The 23,508-nt window shown below is 35.2% G+C and overlaps 1 protein-coding gene across 2 annotated transcripts in view; it reads right to left on the bottom strand.

Annotated features, from left to right (window-relative positions):
* The window catches only part of LOC131690757 (uncharacterized), a 752,331-nt gene that overhangs the window by 567,142 nt on the left and 161,681 nt on the right, over positions 1–23,508 (bottom strand). The window contains exon 2 of one of the 2 annotated variants that reach the window (XM_058976736.1): positions 19,226–19,288. The exons of the other annotated variant lie outside the window; for it this stretch is intronic. The gene's annotated coding sequence lies outside the window, so the exon portion shown is untranslated. The remainder of the gene's footprint in view (positions 1–19,225; positions 19,289–23,508) is intronic. 2 annotated transcript variants of the gene reach the window in all.

Below are 23,508 nucleotides of genomic sequence, written 5' to 3' on the forward strand. Positions count from 1 at the left end.
CTACACCTTTTCAATTTTTTTGTAAATTTTCTGAAAGTTCTAAATTAGTCAAAATATTCATAAAAATTTCAATAAATTTTCAATTTATTAAATTTTATAAATTATATAAATTTAATAAATTTGCTGATTTTTCCCCAAATATTCTTACACTTTTTAAACCTAAACTAAACCTTTTTAAAATTTTCGTAAATTTTCTAAAAATTCCAAATTTTTCAAAATTTTCTGTAACATGTAATTTTCTAAAATTTACTGAATTTTTCGATAATGCTATAAAAATTTTCAAAATTTGTTAATTTTTTCCCAAAATATCTGATTTATTAAAAAAAATACTGAAATTTACTTTTTCCTCATTCTTTTGTAAGTTCTTTCGATATTGAAAAAGCTTTTCAAAAATGTTCATAATAATTTCAGTAAATTCTTGAAAATTTTAGAATGTTAGAAGTTCTAACAATTTTAAACAATTTTCAAAAAATTTCTAAAATTAACATTTTTTTAAACTTTTCAAATATTTTCTAATATTTTAATAATAAGCAGTTTTCTAAAAGACTGTCATAAAAAAATGTCAAAAATTTGAAACTTTCTGCAATTGTAAAATTTTTCCAAAATACTGAAATATTTCTAGAATTCCATTTTTTTAAATTTTCTGAGAATTCCCAAAATTTTCTAATATATTTCGAAACTTTCTAAAATTTGTCTAAATTACCTAAAATTGTCATAAATGATTTAAAACTTTCTTGAATTTTCTAACAATTTTTTAATTTTTTAAAAGTTTCTAGAATTTGTTAAAAAATTTTTTTGGAAAATTCGTAGATGCCACAAAAATTTTGAAACTTCCTGATAATGTCGAAATTATTCAAAAGTTTTCTATAATTTTCAATATATTTCTGATGCTCTATAATTTCCAAAATTTCTTATTTTTTTAAATTACTTTTAACCTGTCTAAAGATTTTGCAAAAAAGATCTGAAAATTTCCAAATATACACGTTTTTTAAAACTTTTTGATATTTTTCTAAACATTCTGAAGATTTCTAAACCAAATTCTGAAAACTTTGAAAAAATTTCTAGAACTGTCAAAAAAACTCCAAATGTGCTGAACTAAAAAAAATCCTGAAGTTTTCTATAGTTTTCAACGATTTTCGAAAAGGTTCCAGAATTTCCATAAATATTTGTAAACGTCTAAAAATATTTTCGAAAAATTTGCAAAATTATCTGAAATTTTCTAAAATTTTTAAAAAATATTAAAGCATTTTTAAAATGTTGTGACACTTTCCAGAATTTACTGAAACTTTCGGAAAAATTCTTGTTTTTTAATTTTTTTTAATTTTATTGTACAACGTTTTCCAAATTTTTTAAATTCTGTGATCCACTCAAAATTATACAAATAAATCTAAGGAATTTCCAAAAATTCTCCAAAATTTCTATCCTTTTTCAAAACTTGTAAAGTTGTTGATAAGTTTCTGCTGGATTAAAGAAATTTAAATACAATTTTTAAAGCTTCTTAAATTTACCAATTTTTTTATAATGCCTCAAATTTTCTGAAACATTCTAAACTTTTCCTTAATGCTCTGCAATTAAAATTTACCGAACTTTTTTTAAATTTTATGAAATTTTCTGTAATTTCTAAATAAAACAATCCTAAAATAAATGTCCAAACTATGGTATATATTCCAGACTTGTCAAAAATGTTTTTAATGAGTGAAAGATTTTCTAAAATTTCCAAAAAATTCCTAGTTTTTAATTTTTTTACAAATTCTCAAAAATTTTCTAAAGCATTCCAGCATTTTCTAAAATTTTCGAAAAATTTGCTAAAGTTTTCGATTATTTCCAAAAAAATCTCAAAATCTTTTACGTTTTATTTAAAAATTGTCTAAATTTTATTAACTTTTTTAAATGCCCTGAATTTTCTAAAATATTCTGTATTTTTTGAATATTTTTCAAACAAGGTAATTATTTTTTAATTTTAGAAAATTTACGTAAATTTTTTTAAAAATTCTCTACACTATGAAGACTAGCAAAAATATTCAGAATGCTTTAAAGATTTTCCAAAATTTCCTGGAATTGCTCAAAATTTTCTTATTTGCTTTTTACAATTTTCTAATATTTCAAACAAAAAATCGATCCTATTCTAAAATGCTCTGAAATATAACCAAAATTTTTTTTTTAAATTTCTGTTATTTTACAAAATTTTTCAAAATTGTAAACAAGTTATATTTTTTTTTAATTCTCTAACATTTTCAAAAATTTTATGATTTTTATTAAAATTTTATAATATAATCTAAGAATTTCCAAAACAGAAACTTTTATAAAATTTTCTGAAAATTTTCACAATTTTCAAAAAATTCCAAAAATTTTAGATTTATGTGTATAAAAACAAGGTTTGTATGTATACGATTTATGGACTCTCAAAAGGAATAACCGACTGCCGTCAAAATTTGTACGCGTTTGTGTGCTATTGGTTGGAGATTATCTGCCCGCCAGATGACACTTCGGAACAAATTGTGTTTTACTCCTATTTCGTAGAAAGTCACAGCAACCCGCGACGGGTATTTACTAGTGTTCTATAAAAATATCTTAACTGCCCATGACCGAATATTTTTCCCATTTTCTATGGGATTTCCTATCTTCATGGGACGGATTTGCGATCATAGAATGTAAAGTTATCTGATTTTTTTTTAATATTTTCCTAAACCTTTCAACACATCTATAAAATTTTCAAAGTTAATCTAAAATTTATTAAAATTTATTAGGTTCAGATTTTGGTGTAACAAATAGATGCAATTCTTCAAATTTAAAAATCGAACAAAAAACGCTAATTCTACGATTTTTTTTTCTCTTTATTAGAACCAATTTTAAAATACATTAAATTCTGCTATATTTTGAAAATTGTGTGTTATGAATATTTTTATTTGAAATGCCATGGCAAAGGGAAAGATATGTTTAAAATTGTCCTTATAAAAATGGTCTTATTAATACCTTCTCCATGATTTAATTACATTTAAAGCAATGCTTTTCTCTAACAGACCTTTAGTGAAACAAAAAAATGGTATTATTTAACCATAATTTTAGAATTTTTGAGAAATATTACAATTATTTTTACAGTACATATTTTGTTCTGCAAAGAAGGATTAAAAACCTACAATTTATTCTCGGCTAGCTTTGCTTTACAGAGGCAGAATAAAAAGAAAACAACTTAGGGCTCTACAAATTCGGATAAATAAGTTTCGCAAAGAGAATCTTGACATGTAATTTTTTAATTTACGTGCTCTTGTAAATAGGTGAGAAATTATGATTCTTTGTGTTATTTTGAACAATTAATTTGCACAAATTTGTGTACAAATTTTTAGATGCTCGTTTTCAAGACATTTTGAAACCCAATTCGAGAAAATCAATTATTCAAAATATATCAGCCATTTTCATAAGTCTTGTTATACTTAGGTACTATGAGCATTCCGATTGTAAATTACTTAAAAAATCGTGATTCATTACTTAACTTCACTTATTTATATATTTACACGCCGCATAAATTTGCCAAAAGTTTCTCTGCGGGAAACTTTTTCAATATTATTCCATCTCTGCCGAGCACTAACTTGTTGTTACTTTCTTCCATAAATTGTTGCCTGCCTTAATTTACAATCAATTGATGTATAAATATGTATGTGTCATCATATTGAATTTAAAGTTTTAGGTTGAAAAAATGTATACCACGCTTGCTTGCCACGCTTCCATACATTATCTTTTGATAATGCGACAAAAGCTGCAACAGACATGTTGGTCCATGCGGGGTCACGGCAACGCAAGCTGTTTAACATTTTCAATCGGTTGTTTAAAATCCGTACGCAGCAACGTTCGCCATTTTTTTTTCTCGTCGGCTAGTTGTTACGTACCAAAAGTGCCTTATGTTGTTTTTTCGTCCAGGAGAGCGGTCCAGAACACCTTTATATTTCGTTTTGTTATAAAAAATTGTTTGAAAAATATGCAAAATTTTTGGATCGGGACAAATCACAAACAATCTGTGTTTTGCGACAATTTCATTGCTCAAATTTTATTTTCCTCAAATTCATCTGGATTTGATTTTGCAATGCCAAATACTACCTAAAAATTTGATCTTCCTTCTAAATTATAATTTCACCTAATTTGGGTAGGCCATTTTGCAATTCGTAAAGCCATTTTTTGCAAACATTGTACATTTTTGTGTCTATTTTTATGAAGCTTTATTTCTTCAATTCAGACATTTCTTCAAAGACACCAACAGATTTCGTTTTTTTAAATACCTACGTCCATTTCAAAAGGTTTATATCAGTGGACAAATATAAACATCAATGTGACAAATCAACAGAGGTCACCGCAAGTGTTGGCTATATATGTCGGTTTTCCTTTAGAATTAATCAATTAGATCAATATTAGTGGAATTGCTCTTGTCAGAGTTAAAAATAATCGAAGCTCTTTTTTGACGGCTGAAAATGAACCTGATGCGACTCGCGGTGAACAGAAAAAAATATTCATTCAAATATCCGTGTTAATCATCCAGTTGAATATCGTACAATATAGTCATTTCACTAATTATCATGAAAAATGTTTTCAAATACCGGTAAAGCATATGAAACAACAATCATCATCGCTTACATTGTGCCAGCCCGAATAGAAATGTACAGTAACAAAATCATGATTTTCACTGTGACAGTACAGTAATTTTGCAATAATTTACAGTAAGTTTTTGTGTTTGCTACAATACAAAAACAATAAACTTTAACGTTTTTACAGTAAAATTCAATGTAAAATAGACTTTTACAGTGAAAAAGGGGGGTGGTTATGTATTTTAACATTAAAAAATCAATTTTTCTCCATATATTTTTGCTCGAAAACAGTAAAATTTAATGTGAATGCACTGTATGAGTTTTTTGCTGAACAGTGAGATTTATTGTTACATGAAATCTTATTGTAAATCTACTGTCAGAACTTGGCATCGAACAATGTTGAAACAGTAATAACTATAATATTTATTGCTTTATGATTGTTTGCAGGGTAAATGCTATTGTAAAATTCTATCCGGGAGGGCCTACTTTGATGCGTTTGATTCGTTGCTGCACGGTCGCTTCGTGTAATAATCGGAGACGAATGAAAATCTGTATGGATGAATGGGCGGTTTGTTCGTTTGACGTTTTCAGCTGCGTCACTGAATATTGAAAATGAGTGCGGCTGAATATGATCAATTTTCATTCAATGGATTTGAGTATTTTTAACTCTTTCTCTTGTTAAAAGTGAATGGATTTTAATTCACAAAAAAACTGATAAATCTATAGCTCATTTAGTAGTTTTTTTGACGATTAAAATCATTCCGTAATATAGGATGCGTATATTAAAAAAATCCTGCAATAACTTTTAAATTTCTTAAGTGCTGAATACAAATGTTCAATCATTATTATTATTAATTGAAACTTCGATTAGTCACATTTTTTCACACATCAAAGAGGCTACCAATCCCACAATTTTTTTTCTGAAATTCATAAAAAGTTCATTATGCATTAATGGAAAATTCCGTTGGATTGACATCACTGCCCAGTGGCGTGCTAGTAGAAATTTCACAGCAGTATTCATCAAATGTCGAAAAATCGGAGCGGATTGTTAATTTGCTCGTTTTTCCGTGGCTGGGGAAGGTAAAAAGCCAATTGTCGGACTAATGACTTTAAGTAGTCGGATGGAGCTCATGAAAAACGCACCAATTTTGCTATTCTTAGGAGCAAAGGCCAGTCGGTGCGATTGAACAGTTTCTTCTAATAATTTCCGCAGTGATGTAAACGGCGTTCACGTGCAAAAGTAATTACTGTAAAAAATGGTACCCGTGGTGACTGATTACGAGTGGTGTGTAAGCGCTATTAGGCCTGATGACGAGGAAATAAATATTTTATTGCCTTTATAAAATTTCCGGCATCTTCATCGCGCTGGATAACAATAGACCAAAACACGTTGGAGCGAACAGAATTTGATCGTCAACCTCCGGCTGATACCGAGTCGGGCAGTTTGCTAAGTTGCGGCAAAAGTCTAACGGTTTTGCGCATTGATAGCCCACTTTTTCTTTCCCCTGTCGGCACTCGCTGCTGGCCGGTTTTTTTTGCTTGCGCCACAACTAAAACTCTCCATTCGACGATGATGATTCAGTCAAATAAACGACCAAATCGAACTCAGCTCTACCAAAACTGGGAACTCGACTCGGTCGGAGGGAGAAGTTTGGTTGGAGGCTGATGTTGAACCGGCCGTGCGGTACGGCTTTGAAATGGGTCACATTTACCTTTGGCCGGAGATGATGCCGCAGATGGTTCATTACTTATTTTTATTGGTGCTAATTTGTTTTCCCGCGCGGTTGTTCGGTAACAGAAAATTTAGCGCACAGATGTAGCTGTAAATAGGTGGGTATGTACATGCATAGCCCAGAGCCCGGCCACCATTTGAGGTCAAGTAGTGTGTGGCCTCTGGCATAGTGCCCACATTTGAGCATAATTCCCGTGGATAATCGAAATGAGTTTGGCGAGAAATGGGACAACAAACAACATTTGCCCCTCTGACTGGCGCTGGTGAACCGGAGCAGCAATACTTGCACTTTACTCTTTAGTTTCATTTATATTTTTCTGCAAACAAAATTGATTCGACTCGTTCCGATTCCCACCTCCACCCACTCGTTCTATCTGCGTTGCCGAAAGTAGTAACAGCCTGTTCTGAGTAATGCAAACAGGATTCAAACTGCTGCGAAGGTGAACCAGAAACAAAACTGCTGAAACACCATAAACCGCGTGCTCTCCTCCGGTAAGCTACCCACTGGCGCGACCGAAAAAAACGAATGAATGGTGCATTTTCCACCTCAGCGACACAACGACTGCAATTGAGAGTGCTGCACTATACTAGTTGGAACTCGGAAGGGGCAAAACAGTCGCAGAAAAACAGTACATAAATTAAATTTATTTTCGTAGGCTGGGAGTAGGGTGTGCTGAAAAGAGTTGCATTAACATAAAAGCAGCTGAAAATGAGGAGTTACTATCATCAGCGCACTCGAATGAAATGATGAGGGCTTTTCGTTCCAGCTGATAGAAGTTTATGTTGGATTGAAATTGGACTAGGATAAGGTCTATTGCGAACTATAGCGCACTCAAACGAATACTAGGGTACTTCAAACTTTGTTTGAGACTACTTCGAGAACCTCGATTGGAACGGTACCCTTGTAATTCGGGGATTTGTGTCTTATTCTAGAGTCTCACAATTTTCCTAAAGCGAAGGGAAAGGAAGGTGAAAGAATGGTTAAGAATTGTAATATAACAACGCAATATACTCACGACACAAAACAATAAACACCTTGAATTCTTCACTCTCGAAGGTATGTACAATGAACCCTACTAAAGGACGATCCATAAATGACGTAGCAATTTGTGAGTGATTTTTAACACCCCCTCCCCCATCGTAGCATTTCGTCACAAACCTCTAAATACCTCCCCTGGTAATTACGTAGCTTGACGGTAATTCTCCCCCCCCCCCCTTGTCCATGTAAAATTAAAAAAATAAATAAAAAACGATGTTAGTTATTCCCCTTTAAAAAGCTACGTAGCATGACATGACCCCCTACCCCCCTGTCGTCACACATCATCACAAAATGCAAAACTCCCCCCTCCCCATATAATGCTACGTCATTTATGGATGATCCCTAATAGAGCCTGTAGTTCGTTGCCCTACTGGATAAGGAACAATAACATGTCCTTGAGTTTTAGTTCCCTGTAGATAGATTCGTCTATATATGGAAAAACAAAAAAAATCCGTGATTGCAGTACTGCAGAGCAGATGATATAGTTCCGAAATCAGATTTACAAAGATCACACAATAATACTCAGCACACTGAATATTAGCCATGCGACGATTGAGTTTGCAATGGTCAGTCAGCATCCAGACTAGAATAGACTAGTTTTAGTTTGAGCAAAAGTTTTAAAGTTGTGAGTTTTAATTTTGTTTTTCGATCTCGAAAGACACTAGCTTAAACTGCTAGCCGCGTTGAGACATAATATATTTGTTATATGTCTAGATAATTTTTTGAGTCAAGCAATGTCGGTATTTCACCAATGGGTTACTCTAGCAGCAAACGTAGCTTGAAGTAAACAATCCTCTTGGTATGCTACTACCGAGTTTGTTTTATTTACGATCTCATCGATAACGTTTCACTTGGAAATTCAATCGTTAGAAAATATGCATAACACCTAGTCATCGTGTCCTCTTCGTAGCGGTCCAAGTCCATAGAATTGGGATGACGATTTGAAACTTTATCTAGGGAAACATCTAAATGACCAAAGATGATGTATGATGATCAGATGATAACAGTTCGAGCTCGTTCAGTTCGAGCCAGTTTATCAACTCATGCGTAATACTGTCAGAGCAGAGGGTTACATTTAACACCTACCAGATTGCGCAAATGCTGGGCGATTTCCTGCATTGCGATTCGAGCTAATTAAGTATCCTATCTAAAATTCAATCAATTGTCTCTCAAATTGATATTTGAGCAACTCCAAACTATTTAAATTCGCTTTATTGAACATAAAAATGGCGTCGGACATCAATTTCCGTTATCTACTTGTGTCAACTCTTTTTAAAAACTACAAGGGGCAGCCCTATGGGGTTGCACGAACTGTAGACGTAGGACTATACTACTTAATGTAAAATATTTATTTTCTTAGTACTTAGTGTGTGGGAAAAAACACCCGGACCGGTGAAGAAAAATCAAATTTTAAACAATATAATCACATCTCATGTATAGAACAAGCTTTCTAGTTGCTCTCAAACAGATCCTAAAAGTTCAAACACCCATGCATAACCCCAAGTTTGTAGATGTGTTTCGATGCCACAGGATTGTAAAATGGTTAATATTATGTCATGAAAATTCAATTCTTCCGTGACAATATTTTTTGCCTGCAAAATGCCCTGTGTGTATGCAAAGCTCATGATTTGTTGGGATATTAGCATTGATCGGAAAATGCTTTCCAACGCTGCGCATTGCATACATACAGGACATTTTGCAGGTCACCAGAAGCTGTTCATTTTACCACCGCCACATGTTCATTTTACCCACTCACTATAAACATGTCTCATTTTTGGACATGTTTAGAAATCAAGAATCATGTTTGAAAAAATATGTTTATGACGAAGTATTTTTACCAGATATGTACAAAACATGTCTAACAAGAAACATAAGGTGATTGTAATATCTCATTCACTTATTAGTTAGAAAATAATGACTTTGCTTAACGTGTTCATTTTACCGCGAGTTCCCCTACCTACCAACACATTCGCCCCAAACATTGAACCCAAGCGTACAATGCAAAATGAGTCAACGCTGATGATGATGGGTAGAGCGAAAGAGACAACTAGTACCACCACGACACTATTAGCGCATTTCACCAAAATTCCACGCGGCTTTTCCCGATTGAAAGGAACGGCCGCGCTGAGCCCATCTGCCATAATATCGTGATTTTGCATAGCGAAGGGCTGAATGATAACACGTTTTGTTCCAAAAAAACAGCCCTGCGTTATGCAACACTTTGTGCAGGTTGATTATACCAGTTGCAAGTGGGGCCAAATTCACCAAGTTCCGTAAAATTCCTTTTAAATTACAGAATTGATAAAATTGCTTAGATGAGCTAAACTAATTAATCAAATCCTGTTTTAAAAACTGTCCTTGCGTTTAAACCAAAATGGGAAGCTTATTACTACACTACATTACTTAATTTCAAGCGCAAATAGCAAATACATGTGCTAGTTAAACCAAAAATTTACTGGCAACATTACAGCGGCATTTAGGAAGCAGTTGGAGCGGTCGCCTGTTGGACGACACAGGGTAGCGTCCCTCCACAGCCAGTATAACGGACTTCTAGCTCAGCTACACTGGCTGTAAAAAACACAGCGCAGTGATCTGCTTCGCCAGCCGTTCAACAGGGAACTGAGCGTGCCTGGCCAAGTCCGTTCTTTAAATAGTCGATGATGACGTCATTCAAAGAAGCGTTGCGCGCTAGGTACACCAAACCGTCGTACAGGGCTTGGGAAGCGCTATCTTCTGTGTGTTAATGCGCGATATTTTGACAAGGTTGTATATTATTTAATTTTTTAATGCTATGATATCAAAAATCTTTGGGTTTATCTATTGGAATCTATTCTTAGAAGTATTTCGGGGCGATTTGTGCAAAAAATTTGAAAATTTATCGTGAGATATATGCGTTTAAAATTGGACCACTTTTCGTTACATACCATTTTTGTAGAATTTGCAGAGTGCACCTCCATATCGAAAACAAAGACGTAGTCCTACGTCAAAAAAACATATTGTTAGGGTTATGGAAAATCAATCGGAAATCGCCATCTTAAATTCGAACCAAATTATTCGTGAATATTTACCAAACTATTGAAACAATGTTTTAGTTGTATAAGCTAGTTCTAAAACAAAGTTGTAGATAAGTATGTGAAATTTATTAACAATCCCTTTTCCGTAACGTAAAATTGTTATAGTTCCGGAACAGGCTATTCATAATTTTGAGAACTTTTTCTTCTGCGCAAGTAACATATTTGCTGTGCTTTACAAAAAATACTATAAAAAATGTGATAGATTGGTGGTCATGAGCAGTGAAGCAGGCCACCTCCATGAAGCTGTAGCAAAAAACTTGGAGTAAGCAAGATTATATTGTCATCGAGAAGACAACCCCCTACCCTACCGTAAGTCTCGTCGATAATGGAATAAGCTCCGCAATATCACAAAGTTGCCAGTGCTTAATCTAGGCCCAACCAGTCCTACGCTGAGTTGGATCTCTGGTTGAAATGTCACATGTGATTTTTTTTGCATTTCTGGAAGTACTGGACATTCCTTGATTGAGTTCAAAGAAGTAACAGAGCGTCATTTAAGGAAACCCTTCAGATTCCTCATACACTGTGTGTCTGTGGGGCTTGGCACAAGATCATGTGGACACTCCTCGCAATAGGAACACATCCAATGCAAGAAGCATCCTCATGATCACCATTTTGCCCCATCCAGTGCGATTGCCATTCAAAATCATTGCTCACTGGAGCAAGGAGTCCTTGAAATAGCAAACCCCCAATTACATTAGATCCACGCCTTACAAACTCGAATCGGTGACCACACCATCGATCTCAACTTTGACAGCGGGCATGTATACGTGGTAGTCCTTAATAAAAAAGCTTGTTTTAGATCTTATATAGACAATCACAATTCTAAGATTACCTTGGCGAACTTTCGAGATATTTGACAGCGCTGATTATTTTTGCGTCATTTCTTTCGAAATCATTAGCTGATAATCGTTGATCTGAAAGAAGATCATATATGATCCGACTGAATTCAATGTGTATGATTTTAAACGAAAGTCTAGGTATTTGATGACGAATCTTGTTCGACATCTATTTTAGCATCAGCTGGGTGTTTTCAGGGGAGTTTATCCATGTACGAGTCTAGAAACCGACGCAAAGTAAGAATTTAGAGAATACGACAGAAATTACGGGAGGTATAATAAACTGAAAGACAATCCGAGCAAACGAAAAGCCCATAATACCCCCATGGTCCAATTTCACCTCCACTGCATGGTGTTTTGATGATGTTTTAAATGGTATCAACCGAAGAGAACACGGTCACCGCAGTCCGGTAAATTCCATACAAAAAAAATATTTTGGTGTACTTATGGGTTGTTGAGACCATATTACAGTATTTTTATGGTTGTGAACTTTGTCATGGACCATATTTATGGTCTTTTTAAGGGTATGTGTGGTATCTGAACCCATGAGAACTTGCTTGGGAAGTCAGAGGATAGTGAAAAATATGGTCGTCTATATTCACTCGATGAATGACTGGCTGCTACCGATTTTCTTTACAATTTATAAGAAGAATGTGTAAAACCATTTATCAGCAATATTTCACTAGCATGTGCAAAAATATGGGGTGAAGTTTGGGACACAACTGGAACGTTGTGACGGTACTTTGGCTGGGAATTCAAATCTAATGAAACCGTAATCAACAATCCACCAATCATGTCTCAGCTCCTAAAAATTGTCTCTTCAGTGTACTGGTCTTGGTATACTGTTGAGTACCATCCCAAAAGTTTGGGCATCTCGAAACAGTCCATGCCTGTACAAAATTTAAGCTCATACGGAATAGATAGACAGTTGTCATAAAAAAAAAATAAGTCAGGCACAATAAGAAACAAATGATACGTAATATTTTCAGAGGCCAGCAATGACTTAGCATACTGCAACACATTGACCTACCGGGTAGATTTCATTTTTATGAATTTCTGGATTAATTCGAATGATTGATAATTCAGTTCCTCCTTTCAAAATTTCGAAGAGATTTAACGATCAAAATTTAGTAGACATTTATATGCACGATATTTTAAAAATCCTAACGCCCTTCATTCGAGTGCGTGGAGAATGATGCTTCTTTTTTGATTTTAGGCAACTGCTTTTCAGTTATGAAAGAGTCGTCCAAGCAGCAAAATTTGCTCGTGCGTTGTCAAAATCAAAATTACTCGCTCGCTGAGAAATTGTTCAAAATAAATTGTCACCAGCGTTTCAGCAGCCGGAAGGGAAAGGATCGCAGAGCTTTTCAAGCATATGAAGCTGTCGAAGTTCGCAAAGAAATATTTGGTTTGACAGGCTTTCTGAATCTGTGACATTTTCATTGCAACCGACATGGTGAACCTGAAACGTTACGCGAAAAAGTATAAGGAAAAACATCAACCGGCAGTTCTATGCACACAATAACAAAAATCCAATTCTTCCAAATAAAAAGAAATTATGTTGGAACATTATTCCATTATTTAAAAAGGATAAATATATTTATTTAAAACGAAATATAACTTCGTAGAGATATTTTATTCTATAGCTTTATTTTGAATTTGACACGTGGAGTAATGATATCAGCAATTTTATTCTGTGAAATATATCATAAACACGATTTGTGATGCTCAAAGCAGTTTTCGTTTTCTGTCTAGACATCAGACTGAATCTTATCAAATGAATAACGATATTTGAGGTCCTAATAGTTTTCTCATATCTACTGCTCATACCTATTACTGGTCACTTCATGGGCGCTTCATGAAAAAGTACATAAAATAAAAATGATACCACGAATAATACTTCAAATTTTGTGAAATAGTTCTCGTGAAAATTTCATTACCATGTTGCATGAAATTAAAATTAATTAGAAAATATTCTAAATATTACAAGCACGCAAAACAGATCGTGAAATCATGAGCTAGGGATCATCAACTACTTTACGAATCCATGAATAATAGTTCATGATTTTGTTAACTATTTGACGAGCACGGATGGTCAAACGTGACATTTGTACTGGGAATCATGAACTGGATCACGAATACATGAATAATATTTAATGATTTCGTTAACTATTTCACGATTACGAATGGTAAGTCGTGACTATTATACTAAGTATAATGAACCAGTTCACGAATACATGAAAAATATTTCATAATTTTGTGAACTACTTTACGAGCGCGGAAATTGGATCGTGAATAATATATTAGGAATCATCAACCATCTCACGAATACATGAATAATATTTGATAATTTAATTAACTTTTTCACGAGCATGAATGGCAAGTCGTGGCCATTATACTAGGATTCATGAACTAGTTCAAGTATTCATGAATGTTTTATAATTTTGTGATCTATTTCACGGCAAGCATGATCGTGCCTACTGTACTAGGAATCTTGAAAATATGTCATGATTTTGTGAACTATTTCACGAGCACGGATATCGGATCGTTACTAATATATTAGAAATCATGAATTAGTTCACGAGGATTGAATGGATTCATGAATAAAATTCCGAGTTTCGTGAAATGGTTTACGAGAAAACATCCAGAATGTTTTGATTTTGTGGATTAATGTTTCTAAATATATGAATAACGTCATGAGTCAATCTTTGGGTTTAAGAATAATATTCATAAAGTTGTAAATTAGTTCACGTACATAATCGTGTTGTAGTGACAGAGCGGAAACCGTGACTGAAGTTCGCAAAACGAAAACGAAATTGAATATAATTATAAAACACATGATTTTTGTGCATGGTCCTCTTTTCGTAACGTAAAAACGTGATTGTTCCAGAATTCTTGGCACTTTATTCGTGATTTTGGGAACAATTTTTGCCTTTCTCCTATAGAAAGGCTATGCAATCACTCTGAAAACCGATTTTTTAACCGAGGCCCGGAGAGCTGAGTTTCATATACCATTCGACTCAGTTCGTCGAGTTAGGCGAATGTCTGTGCGTGTGTGCGTATGTGTGTGTGCCTGTGCATGTATGTATGTGACCAAAGATATGTACATCGGTACCACAGAGATGGCTGAACCGATTTTTTCAAACTTTATCTCAAATGAAAGGTCCCATAGGCTGCTATTGAATTTCATTTAATACCAACTTTCAGTTCCGGAGTTACAGGTTGAAGAGTGGGGTAACGCATGAAATTCCCATATAAATCGGAATCAGCATGGTATCTAAAAGATGCAAAACTTCATAAAATGTGTTTGAAAATGTTTGGATTTATAGTTTCACCTCACTGATGCCCAATCAAATCCACGTTGACCACATTGGACAACTTTGGCGGAACCGGCAGCTTCGGGAAAGGTGTTATGTTCCTGAGTTGAATTCACATCTGCTTCTCAGAAATGTCTGACTCGATTTTCACAAAATTAGTCTCAAATCAAAGCTAGAATATCCGTATTGAATGCTATTAAATTTCCTTTGAATCGGAGTTCTGGTTTCTGTGTTACGGGTTGAAGTATGCCGCCATATGCGAAATTCCCATATAAACCGGTAATCGATATATGTATAAATGATGCAAAAATAATTAAAATGAATTACAAATTGCTTGAAATTGTTGTGTGTGTATTCGTATGTGTTTATTTCTGTGTGTATTTGAGTGACCAACAATTGCGAATCGGTTACTCGGAGAAGACCGAACCGATTTTCTCCAAACAATGGAAGGAAGGTATAATATGCAGTTGGATATAGTATCACCCCCCCCCCCTCCACTTACCCTAACACCTCCACCTTTCATTACCCCCTCCCCCTTGGCCACCCTCGCATCCGCACTAAGGCATTGCAAAAAACACTCATTTTTGAAATCTCAAAGGCCTCCTATTGTGACAAATAGCAAAGTAAACTCAGATGCCAAATTTCATATCATTTGATAAATTTTAGACCTCCGCCCACTTTGGACATTGGTTCCATAGGAAAATACAGAGTGTCACATATTTATACGCTCAACCTAATTTTTGAAAATAATTTTTATTCTATTTAAACAAATTGCACCAATATTTTAGCATTTGTTTTGAAGCTTAAGCAACGATGTTTCTTCTCGAAATTTAGAAGCCCTGGTGTGTTTTGTTCGTTTGTTACGGTCGTTTAAGTGCAAAAAGTGATGTTCCATATTTAAAGATTCACCTTCTTTTTTTTGCCTTTCTCACATAGAAAGGTTATCCAATCACTCTGAAAATCGATAACCTAATCCCGGTCTTATTTTTTCGACTAATATAGGTTGTCTGTATTTTAACAGAGGCGTAGTTAGGGGAATGCGGTGAGGGGTTACCACCACCCTCCCCCATCATACACCATCATTCTCTAAACCCACCTTCCCTCATCATTTCCCTCCCCCGAAGAATATTTCCTAGTTCCTCCAAAATAAACTTCCTTAGTGGGTCTGTTAAACCAGTGAAAAATTTGGTTTGAATTGATTTTGAGTTTGAAAACTACTTTAAAATTGAAACTAATTTAAAATTTGTTAACAAGTTAAAAAAAAATTGGCGGGGCAATAAATGGGCACGATTGCGTGAACTAAACGATTTCCGAGAACTATGACCAAGCTCCTGAAATTATGAATTATAAACCTCGAATTCATGAAACTATTTGTGTTTTCAAAAAACTAGTTCGCCCCGAATATATGGGTCATTCTTTTACAAATCGCACGGATTTCAGGGAAAAATATCGATTTCTTCAAATGCGATGAATTTTTTTTCTCGCCTATTTGAACAAATTTAATAGACACATCTTTTTTGATTTTGTTGAAAAAAAAAATATTTTCTGAAATATCGACATTTTAAGTTTTGATGATTCAGTGAATTCTCCCAAATCTACTCATAATTAAAATGCATTATCTCCCGTTGTATGAATCCGATTAAGGTCATTTTTTTTTGCTTTGCTCATTGTTAGGTAAGCTTTAAGATTGCATTTTTTATAAAAAATTTAGAGCTAAAGCTTTTTTCTTATGATTTCTCATCACGTTATTGTGCTATCTTATTCATGAGTTTACTATCCCATTTTTCTGTCACACTAGCGGGATTAAAATTCCTGATTTCAGTAGTCGCGTTTTTAGTCGCGGATTTTGTAATTTCTACTCACGTTATCGTGATATTTTAATTATGAGTAGAGTGAGTCATATTCATGACTTCAGGATATTAGTCACGATTTTAGACATTTTACTCACGATCTAAGTCACGATTTTTGTAACTGCTCTTCATGTTATCGTAATATTTAAGTCATAAATAGAGTAATTCATGTTAATAATTTCTGAATACTAGTCATGATTTTCGTGATTTCTGTTCATGTTATCGTAATATTTTTTTTTACTTCCAAATTTGACACGAAGAGTAATATCATTAATGTTCATGATATCAGCAGTTTTATCATGGCATTCGTAAATTTTCTTCGCCTAATTGTGATCTACTACTTTTTGGTTATTATCGGTTTTTTTTATTCGGAATAACGTGACAATATGAACTGGATCATAAAAATGTGACTGATTCGCGATATCTTGTTGTGTGAATTATATCACTCACACTATTTGGGATTCACATCGCAGTTTTCGTTTTCTATCCAGACATCACCATGAACCTTATCAAACGAATATTGATGTTCGAGACCCTAATAGTTTTTTTTATACCGAATGCTCGTGTCTATTACTATGGTCGTAGCAGCTGGGCACCTCATAAAACAGTGCATGGAAAGTGATTCTACGATTAATTCTCCAAATTTTGTGAAATAGTTCCCGGGAAAATTTCATTATCATGTTGCATGAAATTGTAAATGATTAGCGATATCTTCTAAATATCGCCAGCACGCATAATAGTTTGTAAATCGTGTACTAGTCATCATGAACCAATTCACGAATACATGACTAATATATTACGATTTCGTAAACTATTTCACAAAAATGAACGCGAGTTGTGACTTATACTAGGTATCATGAGTTCACGAATACATGAATTATATTTCATGATTTCGTGAACTATTTCACGAGCACGGATATTGGAATATACATATACATGAATAATATTTGATGATATTGGATAGTACCTAGTATATTAGAGATCATGAATTAGTTCACGAGAATTCACGAATAAAATTTTGAATTTCGTGAAATAGTTCACGATAATATATCCAGAATTTTTTGATTTTGTGAACTAAGGCTCCCATATCTATGAAAATCATCATGAAACCTTTGATTTTATGAATAATGTTCATAAAGTTGTGAACTAGTTCACGTACTGAAAATCGCATTAGAAATAACTTGGCGAAAACCGTGTCTGTAGTACAAAAACAAATATTTTCACAAAAATAAGCGTTATGCGGGGGCGCTATTGAAGGGAAATTGAACATAATTATAAAACATATTATTTTTGTTCATGGTTCTGTTTCCATAACGTAGAAACGTGATTGTTCCAGGATTCATGGCATTTTATTCACGATTTTGGGAACAATTTTGTCAGAATGTCATGAAACGTCAAGCTCTGGGTTTATCTCGGAAGAAAAATTTTGAAAAAATCTCCTTTCTGGGACCTAGCTTGAATTTCCCGGCACCCTAAGTGATATATTCTAACGAGTTATCGTGTCAAATCGGAGTTTTCCTCAAGTATTACCTACAACTAGATTGCTTCTACGCAATAAACCTGTGATAATTCTTTTCCTACGAGCTAAAGGAGTTACCTAAGTACTAACCGGTTGAAATAAATTCATATCGGGATCATGTAAAAAGATAATCATTCCCAGCCAAAGAAAATCTTCTTTGAAAACCTAAATATTTGCTGCTCACCTACACAGCCGGCAGCGAAACTCGCAGTCGAAGCCCGACCCAGCACAACTCGTTGCGATTCTGATCTCACATTTTCCCTGCAACAAGCTTCATTAATTCGTTCTATGTTTACTCACTCGCCGACCCGTTCGAAAGGAAATATTTCATTCCATGATCTTTTGTGTCTCTTCTGTGCTTAACAAACTCACTCACTTACACACACACAGCCACAAACAGACACATAACCGCCTCCACAATTTTATGCACAATACGGACACGACAGAGGAATCATTATTTCCTGTATGATATACGGCAGCATTACAATTTCGAACGAGAGCTTCATGATGTTCTCGTTTTTTATCCGGCCTTTCCCTCCACCAACGCCAGTTCGCATACCAGCCCGTTCAAGTGAGCTTTTCAGCTGGGAAGACACTCCAAGAACCCGCGTTTTCAGTTTTAGCTTTAATTTACAGTCGTCGTCGCCAACAACATCATCTTCGTCATCATCAGTATCATCATCATCATACCTCATCATCGTGTGCTAGGTTGGCATTTCTGCTATGCAATAAAGGCACCACCTTTCAATGAGAACATGATGTTGCTATTCATGTAGTCAGCAGTCAGTAGGTACTGGAAAGATATGTGCAACATCGAGAGTAGGCATATAGCGGTTTCGGTTACAAAACGATGATGCTTCACACATTCGCCGGGGCACTTTATCAAACAAGCCTCGAGCCTAGACCCGACTGGATCTCAGTACGTACTGAAGATGCCTACCCGAGAGGAATTATTATGCAAAAAAATGCTTATCGGCTCTCTTGGCAGGCCGGTAAGAAGGTTGAATAACTTGTGGCAGTCTAGCAGAAATTGGTGTGCTTCATTTGCAGGAGAATCTGAAGCTATATGTATTATAGCTGGAGGCAAATCAGTGCACGGTTGCTGTATGGATGTGTTATGAATAACTGTTCAGAATGGTATTTGATCAAGAATACTTAAATGCTAATAAAAGCAATAAATTCTACACATATCGGTGAACCAGTGGATGCTTTCAGTACTCGAACGAGAATATTTTCACTGTCGGATAAACAGAATCAATACAAGCGGTTTTCAGAAGCACTTACTGTTTACGGCAACTGTTTAATTATGTGTTGACGTGATGATTTCTTGATTGGTTGGTCCGTTACCTGAAAAGAAAGAAGAGTAAACTGTTCAATATTTATCGTATATATCAATAAAAACATCGATTAATCATCTATTTCAACAACTAACTTAAATTAAGAACATGAAAAATCGAAATTAATTCCGAAATGCATTTTACATGATTTCAAGTGTAGGGCTACAGGTTTGTGACACCAGCGCCTCTTATCTGTACCATTAGACCTAAATTCGGGAACACCTAATTACCCCCGTACAACAAATAAGAAATTGCTATCTCATTCGTTCCAGTAGCCATCGTAGGGCAATCGAGCTCACAATCTTGTGGATAAACTCGTCGATCAAAACCACAAATGGCTCACTTCATGGTATAATCCCCGCCATCATCGCTCCCTTGGGTTCAATCGCCATCTTGCCGTGCTAGCCAGCCCTAGCACTACCAGTGAGACCCCATTCGTCCTCTCAGCTCAGTCTGTCCCATCATCAACCGGCTTGTATCAGCTCAGTCTCGCAGCCTGGAAAACATGGAAGCGCGGTCACTGAAAGCCCCCCATTACACCAATTAACATAACTGTTAACCGCTGCGGCTTCTGCTGCTGCTCTCGCATTAGATTATGATAATCGTCAGAACTAGTTTCCATGATCATTCTTTTGTTGCTTGGTGCCGGCAGCAGCTCGGCTACCTAGCAGGAATGGAGAAAAGTCGCAGCCTCATGAACACGCGACGCTCGAGTGACGAAAGAAACATCACTGTTCCGGGGAGACTCCAACCAGCAGACAAGCGATGACCTCGCTGTTTGCGAAACTAAAGAATCGAATAGAACTTTTCTCCAGACTAGTACCGATTACATCACCGTTCCGCCATCAGTTCATAATTTGCCATTAAAGCAGCCATTCATCATACCTCACCGTGGCTGATGGAAGGTAAAATCTCATCTCTTTCTCGTCTGACATGAAATGGGTGGAACGAATCGCTCCGAGTGTCTGAAGAAAATTGGCCATCAGAGCAGAATGAAATGGTACGGGATACAGACCCACATACTGTGCGTGAAGGAACATCTCAGCCCAACCGATCCAAAGATAGTCGGATAGTCTCAGACGCTCCCTCCCGCTTCCCAGACGCTGTTACTAATTTGAATAACAATGAAAATTGAGTTATAAACCGCACACCGACGAGAACTGTTGTTGACGAGTCGGATCGGAATGAACGGTTTTAGTTTCTGGATGCATCGCTGGTGGACCAACTGCCGATTGGTGGCTTAATGGCAACGACGACAACCGGCCACAAAACAGTTACAAGTTAATTAGCGGTCGCGGTAGCAGACGGTGCGCGGGTGATTAACCGCAAACGCCACGGGTTAGAAGATATGTCATCCGGTTGTGCTAGGGAATAGAAGTTTACGATATTTTGAAGGCTAGAGTGAATGGGGAGCACAACAACACGGATGATGATAAACGGCGATAAAACGCAAGAGAAAATGGACCAACCGATAGAAAAGCTAATTGATTAACGTAAATGTGGACATCCCTCTGGAATGATAAAAAATGCCAGTCATAACTTTTGCAATAAAATAATTAAATATCTATTTGGCTAAAAAGGTTCGCGAAAACAATTAAAATTCTTCATTAGTTATGTAGATATTTATTCAGAACTAAATTCAACTTTTGGCTAAAATAAAATTACCTTCTTGATACATCTGCTCATTTGCCTCATTCACTAGTGAACAGAAACAGATCACAACGGCGCTTAGCAAAACCACAAATAGGAGCGCATATCCACTATCGCATCATATCCCGTTGTTCCGCCACGAAAATAGTAATTTTTGCACTGATACGGGCTTATTTTGGCTGGAAAATCCATTTATGATTTTTTTTTTTTAATAAAAGCACTTGTTACCATAATCAAAAAAATCTTTTAGCAATCAACACACTGGAAAGAAACAGCAGTGTGGACAAACTGAAAAATAAACTTGAAAATACAATGTAATGCAATTTCAGGTAAAAGTAATCAATTATTTCAATGTTATTTAACTAATTACTGATAGCAGAGATATTATTTTCATCAGCTCACAAAATTCAGCTCAGGACAATGCGGGCACAGCTGAAGATGTTCCCTCCTAGGAGTCATCAGAGTTGCATTCGTCAGTAGACAAGTTAGTACAGATATTTCGTAGGGGCCGGCTGCGTAGCGATCTTTTGAACGCGTTTGTTTGCAATCAGTACAGTTCATAACCCGCGGCATAAAAAGGCGAACGTTGTCAAAGAGGAGTTACCCGATAGGAGTCTCAGTTGACATATACCCAGCCTCGTGTTTCAGCACATCCACGCAATGCAAACTCGAATCGGAAAAGACCCCATCTATTTCAACCTGGTTAGCTGGTACACATACTCTGTGTTTCTTCGCAAAAAGGTCCATAGCCGGCAATATCGGTTGACTGTTTCAAACTAATTACCACCCCCCGAAGCTAAACAGAGCGAATTTTCGATATTTCTATCACGGTCGAATATCGTTCCCTCAGAACTCCAAAAATCTGTAATAAATTCAAACACATTTTGTCTCGAACCGGAAGATTACAAAAGGCCCGGTTGAGGAGCATGGAAATAACTTGAACCGGTGAATCGATTTTGTTTAGATATTCATCTGACTTTGAGGCGAATCATTGTCAGGAAAAGTCACTTTTAGACAGGCATGACAGTAAAGAGACAAGAATGGGGAATACATATAATGCAATAGAGGTACTGAATATCCGTCGAATTAAAAACCCAAAGTGTTCCTATGACTCAGCCGGAGAAAAAAAACCTGCACTGAATTAATTAAATTCTTTGATAGCCAACAAAGCAATATTACCGTGTGTTAAAAAGTAAGGAGCCGTGGGGAGTTGTGAACACCGTCAATATCCGTTAAGCTATAAATGATAATATGAGGTAGCCACTGTTAAATGTTTCTGTTTACAATACGCCACTTTCGCATTGGCAAATGCGACATCAACTCACGTTTTTCATGTTCACGTAACTAGCGACTAAATATACCAAACAAAAAGTTGTTTTACTCAGTTGTACACCCGAAAGGCGAGGCGTATGATTAACATGCAAATATTTATGACTCTAATGTGAAATATGAATTATAACTGGTATAATGCACAAAAAGCGTTATTGGTCCAGGAAAAAAATGCATTATACTGCTATTACACCGTAGAAAGCTACGCAATCCTACAATTGGAAATGTATTTATGCATTCAACGCACTATGGTCCCAAACCTGATATTAGGAAGACAAAACGGTTTGCGCCCAAACCGTTAGCTTTAAATATATAGTATCCTCGGCAAACTTAGAACTTTCTAGCCGATTTTTTATATTAGTTAAATTGGGGTGGTCCTTGTGGTTAGGGTGTTCAAAGTATTAACTATTTAAATATGTAAAATACAGCTACATAGTGTTCTACAAAGTTTTAAATCAATCAAATTGAACTTTTCTGAAGAAGCTATATGGTTATCTCAAATGGTTCATGTATCATGATTTTTGAAATATTTAAGGTAGGGTGGCTCTTGAAAAATTGGTTTTGTATTAATATCTTTTTATGTGTCAATTTCTCGCGAATACTTTGTTCTAGAGATTTTAGAAAAATGTATATTTTTGCCGAAGCAATAAGTTTCTATCTCTATTGTTTGTATAGTTTCAGGAGATTTTCAGAACGAAAATGGTTTTTTTTTTTCAAAGCAATGTATTTTCCAAGATTGCAAATGGATCTTCAATTTGTTAATTTTATTTGGAAGATCCGAATTTTTCTGGTTTTTAGTGAAACAACTGGAGGAGGTTTATTTCTGTAAAAAAATTAATTCATTTTTAAAAATGGTTTAACTTTGTTACTTCAGCAAAACTATGTGCCACACAAAGTTCTAAAAGTACTGCAAACAAAGTATTTACGATAAATCAATGTCATGTTTTTTTTCAATTCATGTGAAGAAAAAGTTTCTGGAGCATTTAGGATAGATTTCATCAAAGAGCTACAATATTTTCCATTTGATTGCTTATTTTCTGGCATTCCGTCAACTTACCCCATACATACCGCCAACTTACCCCGGGGTTGGGGTAAGTTGGCGGCTTTTCCGCGTCACATATTTTTGTCTCTAGAAATGAAGACAACGTACCAAACATTTTCATAAAATTCAGAAATGTTGCCAACAGTCGGCCATTTCATGCAACGTATTCTATTTTGCAAGATCTACCGAAATCCAAGCGGTAAAAAATG

This window comes from Topomyia yanbarensis, chromosome 3, assembly GCF_030247195.1.
Source record: "Topomyia yanbarensis strain Yona2022 chromosome 3, ASM3024719v1, whole genome shotgun sequence".
In the NCBI taxonomy this organism is placed as follows: Eukaryota; Metazoa; Arthropoda; class Insecta; order Diptera; family Culicidae; genus Topomyia; species Topomyia yanbarensis.